Source organism: Leguminivora glycinivorella, chromosome 17 (assembly GCF_023078275.1).
Source record: "Leguminivora glycinivorella isolate SPB_JAAS2020 chromosome 17, LegGlyc_1.1, whole genome shotgun sequence".
NCBI classification, from domain to species: Eukaryota; Metazoa; Arthropoda; class Insecta; order Lepidoptera; family Tortricidae; genus Leguminivora; species Leguminivora glycinivorella.
This window is the reverse complement of record NC_062987.1, coordinates 7,410,056-7,428,104: the sequence shown is the minus strand read 5'-3', so window position 1 is coordinate 7,428,104 and position 18,049 is coordinate 7,410,056.

Genomic DNA, 18,049 nt, shown 5'->3' with positions numbered 1-18,049 from the left:
CCACGTCAGCAAATTTTAATTGATACGATTTGTTACCAACATATATACAGGATAATTGTTATAATTAAGAAAATATAGATACTAGAGAACCTTAATGACCAAATAAAACTTACTAAAATCTCAATTCATGAAATAAATCTTGGTAACAAAAAAGGAATAAAAAAAACAAATTTAACTTTTTCCTTAATTTTTGTACAAACTTTTCGAGAACTGCTGACTTATTTCTGCCAATCAGGATAAAATGACGAGTTTCACAAGTTACTGTAAACGTAATGAAGCAGAAAATAAATAATAAATACCTACATACGCATCATTTCAAACCATAACGACAATATACCGAAATTTGAAGGGGTTTTGAAACTCCATCCCAAATTCAATGTTTCAAGGACTCCATTTGCAATTTAAATCTACCGCCTGCGAGACGGGCGCCGATATTGACTGTGTATACTAGTACCCAGGAGCGTCAGAAAGCTTTGAAAAATGTATTTACTACGATTTGTACCTATGTGTTGTTCAAAGACGCTTATAGTTTACATTATATTTTCTTGAGTTCACAGAATTTCTTATTTAAAGAAAAGACGCTTTCCACATTATATTTTCCCATATTGACCCACGTGTCACTATCAGATCTCTGTTCCATACGCATAATACTTATACTCGCTCATGATAGCCATGATGCTGATTCGATTGTCAATGTACAGTCGAGTTCATAAATATGTGTACATTTTTTCACCTTATTGCATAGAATTAAGGTGAAGTAAGGTGAACACATATTTATGAACTCGACTGTCCCTCACGTAACTTCAATTAGGTATACAGATACACCGTAGGCCTGAATAACCCGGAAGATTTGTACCAGTTTATTCCAGATCACATTTAGAGACTATAAATTAATGTCATATATTTTTTTTCTGGATATCGCCTAGTTCCAGAGTTATTACCAATTGAAAAAAAAAATGTTATTGTTACTCAGTAAAAAAGGCCTTTTAAACAGCGTTGATACCATTATGGAGAATAGTCTCACATAAGTCTCACTATCCTTCTTGATAGATGTCAAAAAGTGAGAATAACCTTTTAAAAATGAGTTTTTAGAAAAAAAAAGTTAATACTCATTTTAAGTACCAATTTTATGAATAACATTTACTTCTTATGTGTAAATACATTCAAAAGTTGGAAAAAAAAATTGTCCAAAAATTTCAACTCATACTTAATACAATTTTTTTTTGTTTGTTTTTACATCAAAAATGCGTGGTTAAAGAAAGTCTTTCGGTTAATTTCATTTATTCAGCAAATAGGCCACAGGGGCACTTTTACACGTCAATATACAAGTTGAACTGAAATTACAATTGATAATAGGTACTAATTCTAAGTTCTAACTAAAGTATTACGCTACTACAATGATTAGAGATGTATAAGGTCTCTAAATGTCGATATTCAACTAAAAACTACACATAATAATATATAAAAGTACAAATACAAAAAAAAGAAGTCTAATAAACTGTATAATGATACATATGCCCTTTGGTTTCCAGGAACCAAATTTGGCGACGTGATAGCAAAAATCTTGTAGAGTCTCTTCTGCTTGTTGGTTTTATTTTCTATAACACTTCGTAACACGCTCTGTTCCTTGGCATTGTTTGATTTCCTGTCACTAAGTCAGAAATCTGTATATGCAATGCCTTGCCTACAGAAGCTTGGAGAGGTCAAATCAATTGGTTGTTCCCATCACTGGTTCGAGATATCGAGAGGTCATCGAGAGGGCAACTCAGCTTCGGTAAATTTATATTGCCTACATTGCATTTCGTCATATTATAGGTTAGGTAAAGTTAAGACATGACATAATATTAGGTATTATATTTAATTACCAGCAGTGTCACTAGTAGATGATTTATCAGATTTATATTTAAAAATAAATTAGTATTAAAATATCTCTATCACATTTGGTCGAAAAATACGTACACATATAAGAAAAAATATAAATAAATTATAAATAAATATTGGGGACACCTTACACAGATCAACTTAGCCTCAAACTAAACAAAGCTTGGACTATGGATGCTAAGCGACGATTTACATACTTAGATAGATAAATACATACTTATATACATAGAAAACATCCATGACTCAAGAACAAATATCTGTGCTCATCACACAAATAAATGCCCTTACCGGAATTCGAACCCAGGACCGCGGCATAGCAGGCAGGGTCACTACCGACTGAGCCAGACCGGTCGTCGATTATAATAATATGCACGAAATAGACATTGTTCAGTAAATCATTATGGAGACATTTTCCCGCACTAGTTCGCAAAATAGTGCATTTCTTGTTAAGTCGAAAATAAAGGGCCATAAGCATTGAAAAACGTACGATACATATTCATATACATTTCCATGCTTCAAAGATGATGTATAGGTATTTAGAACCTTCGAATGTGAGGACGGAGCAGGAATCCTGTTCTAAAGAAGGATTCATCATGGCAATCATAGGTTCCCTCAACCGTTCCTCTGTCAAAGTAAACATCGTCCACGTGCCATACACACCGGCCCACAGAAAACGCACCAAAACTACAATTGGAATATGGTCTTGACAAGCATGAGCAAAATTGTCTTTTCACCGACGGCCACATTGTGACTTTTGCTTGGATTGTTTCAGTTTTTGATTTCATCATTTTATATTGTTTTGTTTAAATATTGAATTTACTTGGACTATGAAATGTAATATTTTAGTAGATGAGATACAATTTAATTTAGAACGTTTTACAAATAATATCTGAATATAAAAGAATCTAAAGTTTCAGAGTGACTACGCGCCATGTTGCGGATTTTTATTAGAACTATTTTCTTCATACTATACTGAACTGCCACCGCATACATCAGAATAACAGCGCCCTCTTGACATTAGTCATATATTTCTGGTCAGGCTTTAACATTATTTACTACCCCATCTACTTGCCATATTATTTCTACATAGATTTGTCTGTTTCAAAATGTCACAGAATAGTATAAAAGGCTTCCTAGCTTAACGCTAGCTGCATCAGACAGCCGGAAATACTTTTCGGATGTCCGCCGGCAATGCGCTCCCTTTGGTCGGTCAATGTATGCGCGGCTTAATGAAATGCAGCCTATAAGATTAATCAGATTTTAGCTCAGAAATTCGATCAATTGAATTTTATTTTTATTTTTCTTCATCCATATCATAAGTTCTCTATAATACGCTTAGGCAAATGGAAAATATTAAGAATTCTCTATAAGTATTAGTGCCTCATTTTTTTTTACTTTACGACATCGACAACGGAACCTATGCTTTAATTACATTCAAAAGAACATTCTGTTCAGAAGACAGATAAACATACATACATATTTGTGACTGGAGTTCATCGATCAGTCGTATGCTCGATCCTCTTTGGTGGGCGCATAAACATCATCATCCTCCTTGCCTTATCCCTTTTACCACGGCTCACAGGAGCCTGGGGTTCGCTTTTGTCCGGTGGGCACATAAGCATCGCGACATAAAATGCAGACACCATGAAAATTATTAGAATCCAGTAAGTGTTACTCTTTTAGTCGATGCAATGCAATTCGTTACAACGAGTCCACCAAAAGGACGGGAAAATAATTAACAAACCCCTGCAATTAAGTCGATGGCGTGTGTAATTGTATTTATTAAACGTTTATTCTTTACTCCTCACCAAATGACGTAAGCGACTAGTATTTCCTACTAAAAAAGTACCTTTTGAAGAAAGCTGAGTGTATTTTTGTCTGCACGGCGGCTATCTGCATTTTCAGCTACGATGCACTTTTGTACTTAGCACAAAGTCATTTATTTGCGTAGCCGTAGCTAAGCTTAAACAAAATAGCTCTTTCTAGAACTGATTTTTATTCAGGCGTGAATAAGTTGTATTAGCTCAGAGGCTGCGTCATATCAAGGAAAATATAATTAGGTACTATGTATGTGTTTTGAAATCTGAATGATTTTCGAAACTCTCGGTAAGATCATGCTTGTTAGTTAAATAACTTGCGCTAAATAATGAAAATTTCCTTAAGAATCTTTGAGAAGTAGTAAAAAATCGTCATTTTACCTACTCAGATAAATATTAAACAGGTTGTAATTATTATTACAGGCAATATTTTATAAGCACAATGGGCTGGCCATGTAAAAAATAGGAAAACATCAAATATCATATACCTCCACGCCGCGCGCTTAGTGTCCAAAAATGTATGGAAATATATCAAAAATGTATAGCGATTTTTAGAGTACAGAATCATCTTAAATCTTGTCTGTTATAAAAATTACAACCTGCCTTAATTTATACACGTTCGAGTATATAACAAGGTTCAATCAATAATCCAATTACGCGCGTCTTATCGAATATTGTGTAATAACCTTTGTCAGCAATATGAGCCAGCTACATACGGCGTGTTGAGTCCATACGTGCGAATAATGTTGAGTATCCATACGTGCGAATAATGTCAATCAATCAATCAATCATTTATTTAACAGGAGTTACACGTCATTTTAACATTTTCTGAGGTCATAGTAAACAAGACCAACATAAATAATCGAAATCAATAAAGGAGGATAATCATTTCGTTAGGGAGATACTGTCGAAAGATTCTTGCAAATCATATAATTTGCAATTAAATTATAAAATATAAGTTTTAGCGTATAGGCAATTGGAATATACATAGCTACTAGATAATCATTTCGTTAAAAATCTCTGACCAAGCGGCAATGTACGCCGTCCAACTTAATTTGACATGACATAAACGTAATTTCGTAATGACGATAAGACAGGTATGCTAATTGATGTGGACGTAATACATTGCGTGCTGAAAAAAAAATCTCATCTTTTCAAAAAAAAACCACGTAGTTCTAAGCTCCTTAGGTCCGATACTAATCGTTACTAAGATATTTGCCCGTATGGAATACACACGCTGTATAATATTATTATGATACGTACATCACAATTTTAATATACAGATCTAGAACTCGCTTACAGATGTAATAAGCGTCATCGTCATAATATATGCCTTTGAATATATCCCCTTATTTATGGAAAACATAAGGTTGGTACAGTCTACTAGATTATTCTAAGGGAGGAGATAAAATGTTAAATTTGAAACCCAACTAAAATAAAGGGATAGCAACAAAATTTATGTGTGCGAAATTTCAAAAGTGCTATACAGTATTTATCAATACTAAAATCGAGTATTTTTTTTATTTAGCACCACCGTCATTATTTTTTAAAATGCTCAAAATTATTTAATTACATACAAATTAACGTTATTAAAGCTCCTGCCTCTATTTCAAGTAGATACTTCCTTTCTATTCAAGTTTGAGTAATGGGACTTTTGCTAGATATTTAAAAAGGGGGTCCACAATCCACACGGTTTTCATCGATTTTTGACAAGTTTTGAGTCGAAACTCCTAAATGTAAACTACAGATAGGATTATAAGACCAACGACCAACGGTTCTTCAATCTTTTATCTCATTCGTCGTTTTATCTCATTCAGTGATTTATGAAATAAATAATTATTAATTAAGCCATATTAATTTAAGAGCCATATTTTGAAAAAAAGCTTAAGTATTTTTTATGCATTTTTTAAACATGGTCTAAAAACAACACTTTTACCGAAATTTGATTTTAGTGAAGGGTGTTACATACCTACATGAAATCGACATGTTTGAATTCACCTTTGACTTTTCTAAAACTTCAAGAGATATTTTAATTTTAGAGTAAGTAAAACAAAATTTATGACCAATAAACCAGTTTTTGACTCTAAAATTTTTCAACTTTGATGCCAAATATCACAGAAACAATAAGCTGTGAAGTAATTGTGAGATACAATTTTGTTTAAAGATGATGCTGTTAATATGATAGCCTTTTAGAAACTATCAATACATCAGTGGATTCAAATCGAAGGTCATTGGCGCAGGGAACCCCCTTAAGATTCTTTTGTAGTAGACTGTACATGGGTTTTTCTGATACCTCCGCTCAGACCCATGGCGGGATGAAATTGTATTTTATTTTAACGCCACCTATAAATCTTTCCACGCGAGCCGTAAAATGGAGGAGCCTTCATTCAAGACACTGTTGAGGGTGCACATAAATTTTACATTTTCAGCAATATTCAGCGAATGCTGAAATCTAATATTATTTCATTAGACTGCTGAAATTTACAACTGAGTGGAAGCTAAGAGCAATGAAGTTACTTTAGTTTTATTGCGACGAATCATAGTGAATATCATTACATGGTTTGCTATAGAATTTTAATATCCAGCTAAGAAAGCAGGGACTACATTTCTATGGGAAGCTCATTTGAAAATATTTAATCAAACCGGACTTCATCATCCCTAGTGTATGACGTGGTAACCTGTAGTTGTTTAATTTATGTACTACAGTCTTATACTAATATATATATTATGTATTCTGTGGTACAGTGTACATTGTGTGCCCTAACATAAATAAGTATCCTCTTTTCTTCACAGTTTGTATGCCGATGTGGCTTACCTAATTTACATTAGGCACAGTCTCTAATGGCAGAAATGCCGGAAACATAAGTACATCCTCTAAATAACTTCTCTGTATTTTAAATTTCGATCTTCCCTCCGCATCTACCTCCATAGAAAAGCACCCGCTCATCAATAGAATACTCCGAGCCCGTAACACCTCGCCTCAAATTGTGAAGTAGGGGATCCGTTTAAATTGAAGATACATCTAAAGCTCACACACGGCGGTGGATTGAAAATAATCCAAGTAGAAAATTAATCCTTGATTACGTTCCCCTACTACTCAAGATTTGAGGGGAAGTTACGTGGATATAGTGCGTGTGGATACGGTTTTACTTACTCGTTTGCTCGGGTGTGAACATATTTTTTAAATATTATTAAAAACAATTATGGAGAATATATTTATACGGAGGTTAATTAAAAGATAATGTACTATTCATCAAGCAAAGGACAAATTGAAATATTCACACCTACAGCAGAACTCGGTCCTGTAACCTTTTGGAGACCTATAATGATCCAGAACACTGTGGAATAATGAAAGTTTTTACTTTAAAAAAAAATACCATTAACTAGGTACCAAGATAATCACTCATTGTGATACACAATGATGATCACAACCACTATACCCCCTAAAAAGAGGTGCATTGTACTATTACAGCCAGTTTGAGTTACCAACGAACTTAAATCAGTAAAAAAATATTGTTGTAGGCCTCCCATGTTTTCCCACTTCCATATTTTTACTTCCGTGTTCCTGAATCCTGCCCTTCACCTACCTGTTATCCCCTTTCGGGATTTTCAAGTTAGAAACCTTAAGATAACAACGTACTTACCTGAAATATATCTTAGCCTTCAATTGTAAATGTTTAGCTTTGAAATGAATTTACTTTCTGATTAAATTCAAGGGCTTATTCTGGTGAACTCGTAAGTAGTGGTAATATGAATCATGGTAATTGTGCTTCCTACTATTGCTTTATTTTCCTTTTTTTAACATCATCCATCATCCATCACCACCCACTGCTGAGCATAGGCCTCTCTTCCAGTACGTCACTTCTCCCGGACCTGGGCTAGCGTCATCCAGTTGTGACCCGCAATTTTTTAACATAACAGGTAATAAGCATGTAATAAGTATGTCGCAGCATGACAACTGCGTATGATGGAATGTCAAGTATGAAAATTGTCTATGTTTGAGTATATTTGACTGCGATATGTTGTATGGCCCGAACAGCTGTTAAATGGTGATTCCTGGCTGGTTGTGATGACATTGATGACAGTCGAGGCGAGTTGGCATCCTGAGAGGAACTGTCAGTCAGATTTAAATTGGAAAGTTGCGCAGTCAACTGCACTGCATTCCTTTAAACAGATTTTTAGGTCTATTTCTTCAATTATTGTTGTCACCTGTACCAGAACATCATAATCATAACATTCGTAACTTTCTTTATTTTTCTATATCAATAATCCTTGCTCCTGAATCCTGAATCCTGAATTAACACTAAGCTTTAACATACTAATATAACTAGGTACCTACTTAAGTAATGTTTAGAAAATTAGCTTGCATTTTTGATGTAAGATTGAGTGAACTAGTAGTAGAATATATACAAATATAAAGTATTTAGTTTAAAAATGGACGTCAATAGTGATGCAAAGCAATTTAGATTTTCGCTAAAGGCGCCCCTCACTAAAAGATCAATTTCGCGCTTGGACAAATTTAATGTAAACTTAACTGCCTAGGGGAGCTGGCAAATGAAAACCATCCCCGTTGCCTTAACAAATGTCTAACTTATTGAATTTTTCGACAGTTCTGGAATTTCAATATATATTACCAGATGGTGAACTAATAAAAATAATAGGTATTGAAGAGCAATGAAAACGGTTCGTTCTTTATCACATAAAGATCAACATCAACGGCTCCCATAAGTTTAGATGCAATACTGATGTCATGTCATCTATCCCGTTTAGTGTCCAATGTCAGAGATGCTATAACTTCGTACTATGGTGTAGTGTACCTATGTATTCTAGATTCGACAACTACTTTAAAACATTATTGGTACGGTCGATCGCATACAAGAACTCTCAAAGTAACAGAATTTCGAACAAAAATCTAAGTTTTTTTCAAAATAAAAGTTTAACCAGATCGACGCTTCATTTGGATAACACTGAAGTTTAACACGACTAAAATAGTAAACGAGGAACTCAGCGAAGTGCTGGAGAACTTTGATCGAAAACCACACGTACCAAGAAACATAGAAACTTGAGAAAATGCTCGTGCGAACTTTCATGAATTTTATCGAATACCTCGCAAGTAGAAATCTGAAACGGTGCTTGTCAAACTTTCATGTTTATAGTCCTTCTGCGCCGATTGATAGCATCACAGGACACTATTGAAATATTCGCAGGTACCGGCCGAGTTTTACGAACACGCTTCATTCAGAATTTGTTGGAAATGTTTGTGAGTCAGAAAAATACGCAAATTCCCTTTGATACCGGCAGCAGTTTGAGAAGCGTAGCAGTAAATCAAACATGCTGGAACACTGTTTGAACTGAAATGCTCGTGAGATGGATTTCGATTGATTTTATTCGGTTTGTACCTAGTAAGTTAATGTTTATCTATCCTGACTTCGGTGGCTTAAAGTTTCCACGGAGCATAGGGTTTTTAATAAAAAGTTGCCAAGTTTTAACTAATGTAGACATCGTAAAATAAAATAAAATAAAATAAATATAAAAATAAAAATAGCCTTTATTATTGAAGTTTCATTTAACTACATTTTTTTACTCATTTACATCGGCAACTCCAACTCGTCCTTTGACGAAGGCCTCCTCCAAAGTCCTCCACTGGTTCCTGTCTCTTGCCACAGTCATCCACGCCCTTCCACCCGTCCCTCTCAGGTCCCCGGACCATCTACATTTTTGAGGCCCGCTTTTTCTTGTGCTGTACCTAGGGCACCACTCTACAAGCTCTCGAGTCCACTTGTCTCTGCCCTCTCTCATTATGTGGCCAGCCCATCTCCATTTCTGTTGCTTAATCACTTCTGTTAGGGCCTTGGTCTTGGCTTTTGCTCTTATGGTACTTATTTTCACCCTATCTCTTAGCTTTATGTCTAAAATTTATCTTTCCATGTTGTTCTGGCAAACATTTAGTTTTTGTCCCTGTTGTTTGGTAAGTCCCCATGTTTGACAGGCATATGATAATACTGGTATAATACAGCTTTTGTAAACTTTAAATCTTTGTTCTGTAGGTATTTCTTTTGCTTTCAGGACGTCTACGTCTTTCAATGACCAAAACTTTTTCCAGGCATTTGTGGTTCTCCTCTGAAGCTCTTTGTCCATCTGGTCTTCCGGTGATATTATTTGTCCTAGGTATACGTATTCACTGACATACTCTATTACCCTTCCGTTAACATCTATTTGTTCCTTATTACTGTTCGTCATTAGTTTTGTTTTTGTCATGTTCATAGATAGGCCAACTATTTGCTCTGTCTGTCTAATTCTTCTAGCATACATTTCAGGTCTGTTGGGTTATCTGATACTAATATAAGATCGTCCGCGAACCTTAAGTGATTTAGTTTTCTTCCTAGAATATTGAGTCCGTAGTTATCCCAGTTCATTCTTCTAAAAATACTCTCAAGAACGGCAATAAATATTTTTGGGGATAACGGGTCACCTTGGCGGACACCCTTTCTTAATGGAAATTCTTCACCTAAACGTTCCAGTTTAATTTTTGCTGTATTGTTAGAGTACATTTCTTCTATTATTCTAATATATTTTTGTGAAATTCCTTGTTCTTTGACTGTTTTCCATATTTCCGTATGTTTTAAAGAGTCGAATGCCTTATTATAGTCGACAAATGCTATGTAGTATTTCAATCGGTATTCCTGACATTTTTCTGTTATTTGTTTAATTACTAGTATATGATTGTTGTGAAATTGTTGAGAAATTTTTACGGAATCCCGCTTGCTCTCTTGGTTGGTTTTCTTCCAAGGTTTTCGTCATTCGTCCCAAAATTAGTTTTGAAAATATCTTGTAAAGATTACTCATTAAGCTAATTGGTCTATAGTTGTTTATTTCACCTTTATCTCCTTTTTTATGAAGGAGAGTGATTGTAGTTTTTCTCCATTGTTATCGTAAATAATGTAGACATCGTAAATAAAGTTATTATTTAGGTCGGTACCTAATTGGTTACCAAAGACATAATTATATAACTCCGTATAGACAGATAAAGTCTAAGAAAAAACCGCACCTCAGTACCATACAGAAAAAGGTACGGTAGCCTAGATGGCATTACACCTTTGGGGTACGCTCAGCTAGATGGCGCTAATATTAATATTTGTCATTTTAAAATAGGCTTGTGTCGTTCACGAACTATGAACTGTTAGGAATAAAATCCCATCAATGGCCGAAATTAACTGAATCTTTCCGTGCTCTGAGAATCGGTCTTTGCTCATTTAGTTCAGTATAGGATCGGCGAGCGCGAACGGTGTGGATCGAGAACGAGTGTGTGACTGTGCCGACCGAGAGCGAGAACTACTTAGCAGAGCAACAAAAAAAGTCAAGTTTTCATATTGAACTTCGGTTACTTACAACCTTTCGGCCCGAAATGTTACTATCTGTGGACTATTCGTATCATTTTGATACTATTCGATCCCATCCATTCTGATCTTTCCGACCGCAGTGGTCGCTGGTCTGGCTGAACTAAATGAGCAAAAGACCTAAAAGAGCGAACTAGTTCGTGGGAGCGATTGAACGAGATCGGAGCGCTCCGATCAACGAACGAAACGGCACAAGCCTATTTTAAAACATATCAAGCTAAGAATATGGGCGAAATTGTCAAAACTGAGGTTCAAAAGTTTTAAGCCTGTGTCGAGAGATGGCAGTCTATGCACTGTGATTACACATTTTACTTTGACAGTAACTCTCTTTAATACTCTATCCTCTTTGCACATATCAAGCTAAGAATATGGTCCAACTTGTCAAAACTGAGGTTCAGAAGTTCTAAGCCTGTGTCAAAAGATGGCAGTCTATGCACTGTGATTACACATTTTACTTCGACAGTAACTCTCTATAATACTCGACACTCTTTGTTGGTTACTTAATATTCCAGATTATAATTCTACTAATATCACCCCACTCCAGTTACCTTCCTTATATGTATACATCAGTGGCGTAGCATCTATGCAACTCGAATCCCTACGGGTTTCCTAAAATTCTCCAGTGCCTGTAGAAGTCCATACAAAACAGATCCCGAAAACCCCTTTACCAACGAAAATTTTCACGCCACGCCACTGGTATACATGCATACATGTAACTTATATGTATATTCCCGTGAATTACGCTACGCAAAGTTTCGCTGTCTCATTGTTCCGATACTAAAATTAATCTAATTCTCTGAAACAACTTGCTAACTTAACTCACCGAAAATACTTTCCACGAAGCAGACAGCAATTAATTTCTGAACAAACAGTCCAAACAGCAGGTGTGAGCCGTAACGAAGAGCCATTTGTTTACAGCCAGCAAACTTCACCTCGTAACCCTAAAATCTAATTGGATTTAATTCCATTAGCGAAGGTCCAAATGGGACCCCTAAATTGTGCTGACCGGCGCCGGGTTATTGGACCTTGGTTTGGACACGTAGCACGTATGGCGATGGAACGTTTGCTTTGTCCGCGTTTTACGCGCAGGTGGAATAGACAGTGGCATTATATAATACTAGCTTTTGCCCACAGCGTCGCTCGCTTTAAATTCCAAAATTGCGGAATGCTTTATACACACTTCCAACCCCTATTTTAAGGAAGTGGGAGGTCAGAAAGAGACAAAAAGTAACCTGTGTCACTCTCCGATCCAACTGAACATACTAAAAGTAGGTACTGGAGAATATAATAAAATTAAATCCGTTGATTATTTAAGTTTTTGTAGGTTTATTATACGTATATTTCTATTTTTTGTAGATATACTGAAGATTATATCTTGGGTTGAATATTTTCTCCAGAATCAATATTTTCATGAACTACAAAAATGATCAAAATAATTTTGTCACGCTTTTTAACATTTGAAAAAAGTTTAGTGTATTGAATGTAACCGAGTTTGATTTCCTATTTTTAACCGCCTTCCAAATCTCAAGGGAAGGGTTTTTTTTTTTTTAATGTTTGTTCCTTGATATCTCCGTCGTTACTGGACCGATTTTAAATTTTGTTTTTGATTGAATGTATATGCATACAAATTGGTCCCATTTTTCTCAGAACCCAGTTCTGATGATGGGATCCTGGAGAAATCGAGGGAACTCCTCAAATCTGAAAGGCATACATATGGTGATTTTTGTGTTTTTAAAGGAACAGCATGCATATACCTACGGAACAGTGACATTTGGTGCAGTGGAACTCCTGATGATGGTCAGAATGGAACTCCTCAAATCTGAACGGCACACTTATAGTGACTTTGGTTTTTTTATAAGAACAGCATACACTTACGTCCAGAACAGTGACATTTGGTGCAGTGGAACTGCTGATGAAGAGTGAGCCGCCCCAGGTTAGAGTTCCGTTCTGAGAATCATTCTCATCTGTAAGAACTTCAGAATCATCCAAATTTCAAAATTGGTGCAGAAATAGATATCGAATAACAAACTATATGACAGAGTGATCCAACGAAACCCCAAAGGTTAGAGTTCCGTTCTGAGAAATTCTCATCTGTAAAGTACGAAATTCAGAATCATCCAACATTTAAAAAAAATGTGCCTTTTTACCATAGGTTCAGAAATGACGGAGATATCGAATCCCTTCGGTCGTGTTTTAAATCGACACGAGTTACGAATTTCCTTTTCGCACGTGTATCGTACGACGTTTTTCAGTACAGATAGCACTCCGAAGTTTCGACCTGGCATATAATGAACCACTTCTCACACTAGTGCGTAGTACTACTCCCTTCGGTTGTGTTTTAATTTATCGCCACTCGTTTCGAACTTCCTTTTTGACGCACTTGTATCGTAATATACTATTTTATTTTCTGACTGTATCATAAATTAAATTCATAGTATCATACACAATATTTATTATTTTATATTGATATTTGGGATATTTACTACTATACACACGATTTTCATTCTAAAGTTCAAAACTATTATGGGCTGAAACCGGGTCTAAATTCTATACATCAAGTTCACCTCACACAGGGAGAGCAAGTGAAGCGTGGCCCTAGATCAATAAGTGTGGGTTATAGTAATGCGTAGATCACGATGCGACACGTTAATTGATATTCGTGTGCAGCGCGAGCGCAAATCGAATTTGGTTTGATCCATTTTGAGCCGCGACAGCGCTGTTCGATCCCAATACCTATTTAATACCATTTTAGAATATAATAGAGTAGAATTTATTAACCCCCAACGCAAAAACGACGGGGCGTTATAAGTTTGACTTGTCTGTCTGTCTGTGTGTGTGTCTGTGGCATCGTAGCTCCCGAACGGATGAATCGGTTTAGATTTCGTTTGAAAGCTGAATAGGCGAGACGACTAAAAAAAAACTAATTAGTCCGTCAGTTAGATTATCAATGAATTTTAGACACGTATTTTTTCTTTTCTTTGTAAACGAAAAATGACGACGGTACAGTGCGTTGAAGTTTCCGGTGACGTCACGCCTAGGTACAATTTTTACTTAGAAGTGACGTCACAAGCCTCCACTCCGGAACTTTGATGCTTTATATCTTTGTATTTTTTCATTAATTAGAAAAAGCGAAAAATATGTGTTCAGTATTTTTGGACGATCGAATTGATGGACTAAACAGAATGCAATTTTTTTATGTAGTCGTCATCCCTATTAGTCGGGAGTGTTCTTAGCCATGTTTCATGAAAATCGGTCCACAACAACGGGGTTTTTTTCAAAGTTTTAATTTTGTGATTAGGTTTTTTTATACATACAGACATACATACATACAATAACGCCTGTATCCCATAAAGGGGTAGGCAGAGCACATGAACTACTCAAGTTTCAGTGCCACTCTTGGCAAAAAGAGGTTGAAAGAAAACAAAAATTGTGACATTGCAGTGACAGGTTGCCAGCCTCTCGCCTACGCCACAATTTTAACCCATATCCCACAGTCGCCTTCTACGACACCCACGGGAAGAAAAGGGGTGGTGAAATTCTAAACCCGGCACCACACGGAAGGTTAGGTTTTTTATATAGTTACAAAAAATATACAAACAAGAAGACATAAAAATGAGAAAGCGCCACGAAATGGTCTTAACTCAGCACGTTGCTGGCGACTTCCAGCGCTGATCCGACGACAGACGTCACGGAAAATAAAATTAAGTAAGTAATTTTTTTTTTACGATTCAACATATTTTTAACCGACTTCAAAAAAGGAGGAGGTTCTCAATTCGACTGAATTTTTTTTTATTTTTTTTTATTTTTTTTTGTATGTATGTTACTCGATATCTCCGAGAATTGTGGACCGATTTTCAAAATTTTTTTTTGATCGAACGGGTATAACCCCGAGATGGTCCCATTGGCACCAAGTCGGGGTCTGATGATGGGATCTTGGAGAAATCGAGGGAACTCTTCAAATGTTATAGGCACATGTAATGTTTTTAATGTATTTTTCAAAGGTACACCAGTATTTACGCCTGATGGTAATAATTTTATGTGGCTGAGCTGATGATGGAAGGTCAACTCCTCAATGGTTAGGAGTTAAAGGATAATTCTTTCACTACTGTACATATATTCGGATTGATACATATAATATCAATAGGAACCACTAAAAATCAACAAATAAATAAACTTTTTAACAAAAAATAAAACCGCCTTAAAAAAAAAAGCGCGTTACAAAACACGTAGAAACTAAAAAGCAAAAAATAATAAACCTTTGAATTCAGATTTCTTATCGTATTGCAATAATCTAAACATCCAAATTATAAACAAATCAATTATTTTTGGAGTCGGGGCCAGCCTGAGTATGGTTGGGTGGGGCCAAACAGGCAATATAGCAAAGCGACGAACAGGTCTGGCACCGACTACAAAAATAATTGATTTGTTTATAATTTGGATGTTTAGATTATTGCAATACGATAAGAAATCTGAATTCAAAGGTTTATTATTTTTTGCTTTTTAGTTTCTACGTGTTTTGTAACGCGCTTTTTTTTGAAGGCGGTTTTATTGATTCTAAGGACTGTATCGTTAAGTATAAGGACAAAACAAACCTCGTCTAAATGTTGACATGTGCATAATTTTGTATTATTATGTTCCGAGAGTATGATCTTAAGGTATTGGTAAGTACTATTTGATATAAGAAGGTCTGATATTTTTTTTTATTTTAGGGACTTTATGGTACCTTTATTAAGGTCTAGCAAATGTTCGCACCATACAATTTTTTTTAGTGAGTGACTGTTTCGGAGCGGTGGTCATTTTCGATTAATTTGACGATACGGTAGGGGTCTATTCTCCATACAAACGCTCTCGACTATTTCCTCCCTGGTTTTTGAAGATAGAGCAATGATTTTTTCAACACAGACTGTTATTATTTTTATCTGTGTCGGACCGTTTTGATGGAGCCAATCAAAAATTTCCAAAAAAGGCCTTTTTCATTGTGGCGCAAAAAATACTCAAGATTGGTAACAATTAACCAAAAAAGCTAAACAGTTCGACATAGATTATTTCATTGTTATTCAGATTCTCAAATTTCGTTCCGATTTATTAAGTTTTGAATGAGGAAAGAGTCGAGAGTGGAACCTCGATTTTAAAGATTTTTTTGAAATATATTTTGACTGAGTTGTTCTTAATGGATAATTTTTTTCGATAAATCTAGTTAATAACACTTGTATATTTAACTAAAATTCCCAAGTTGAAAGGGGGGCTCCTTTCCATTTTAGCATTTTCGCTACCGTATCCTCTTAATTCCGTCAGTCAAAAACTCGTGTTAGTGTCTCGTGTCAAAGTTACTCGTGGTATAAAATATTTGTTTCCGAACTAAATTGTTATTAGCGGCTACTACTGAGATTTGTATAGGGAGGGGGAGAGGGGAGTCTACTATTATTTTTCTTTACACGGGGAAGGAAGTATTGATTGCTCTTATGTAAGATCACAAAAATACCCAAGATTAAGATAATCGTATTTCGCATAACGCGTGTCATGCGAGTGCTGATAAAATAGTTACCTATATACCTATAATAACTATAAATATAAGTGCGATAATTCGAAACAAAAGCAAATTATTAGAGGGAGTCAAAATCTGTTGAAAATCGTCATACGTAATAAATAAATGGTACCTAAGTAAACTTCAACTGGGTGCTACATTACACACCTGTGTTCTCAAAGGGGGTAGGCCGAGCACATGCCACTGCTCAAGTTTTAGTACCATTCTTAACAATGAAGGGGTGCTACATGGAATATCAGCAATTGTTTTAAAATTGTACATCAGTAATTCAGTATTTATGGTATTTTTTATTCGCAACTTTAATAAACACAGAACTCAGCTCCAAACTAAGTACCCATTTACTAGGCGACGATATACTCGTACAAACATAAATAGATAAATACATAGGTACTCGTATTACTGTACATAGAAATAGCCATGACTCATGAATAAATATGTGTTCACCGCACAAATAAATGCCCTTACCGGGATTCGAACTCCAGACTGGTTAGCAGACAAGGCCACTATCCACTAGGTCTAAGTACTACGGTACCTACATAACTAAACACCCGTTTTTAACCCCGACGCAAAAACGACGGGGTGTTATAAGTTTGACGTGTCTGTCTGTCTGTCTGTCTGTCTGTTTGTCTGTCTGTCTGTTTGTCTGTCTGTCTCTGTCTGTCTGTCTGTCTGTGTATGTGTGTGTCTGTCTGTGGCATCGTAGCTCCCGAACGGATGAACTGATTTAGATTTATTTATTTTTGTCGGAAAGCTCAGTGAGTCGGGAGTGTTCTTAGCCATGTTTTATTAAAATCGGTCCAATATGTCGCGGTCGGGGTTTTTTCAAAATTTTAATTTTTTATTCCGAGTCCCCAGTGGAATAGTCCGCAATTTGTCGAAACGTCCGCTTTGGCGCATCGGATTATTTATAGATCCACGCAGAGCTAAATAAGTGTTTATTCTCATTTGGACTCCAATATAGATAGCCCCGATGCAAGTTATTGATTTCATACTCGTTTGTTTCTAAGATTGCCTCGAACATTTCATTTTAAGCACTATAATAAATGTGGAGCCATTTAAAACTGTTCATGAAAGGTATTAAATTAAATCTTATTCAATTATCTTTAATAGTCTAGTCCCTTTTAAGTCATTATTATTTGACAAGTATAAATAATCTCAAAACTGGATAAGACACCTAGAGTTGTCCACAATATTAGGCAGCGTTCCCACTTAAGCGTCGCGTGTCTCGGGGCGCGCAACGGACGTCCGCGCCACGCCGCCTGAATGTAATTCAAAAAAACGTCTCCTCAGTACATTTTGTATAGGAAGGACATAAGACGCGCCGCCAAGCGGCGCGGCGCGCGCCACGCCGCCGCCTGTAATGTACTGACGAGCGCACGCGCGCAGTATCGTTATAACAATGCGTTGCC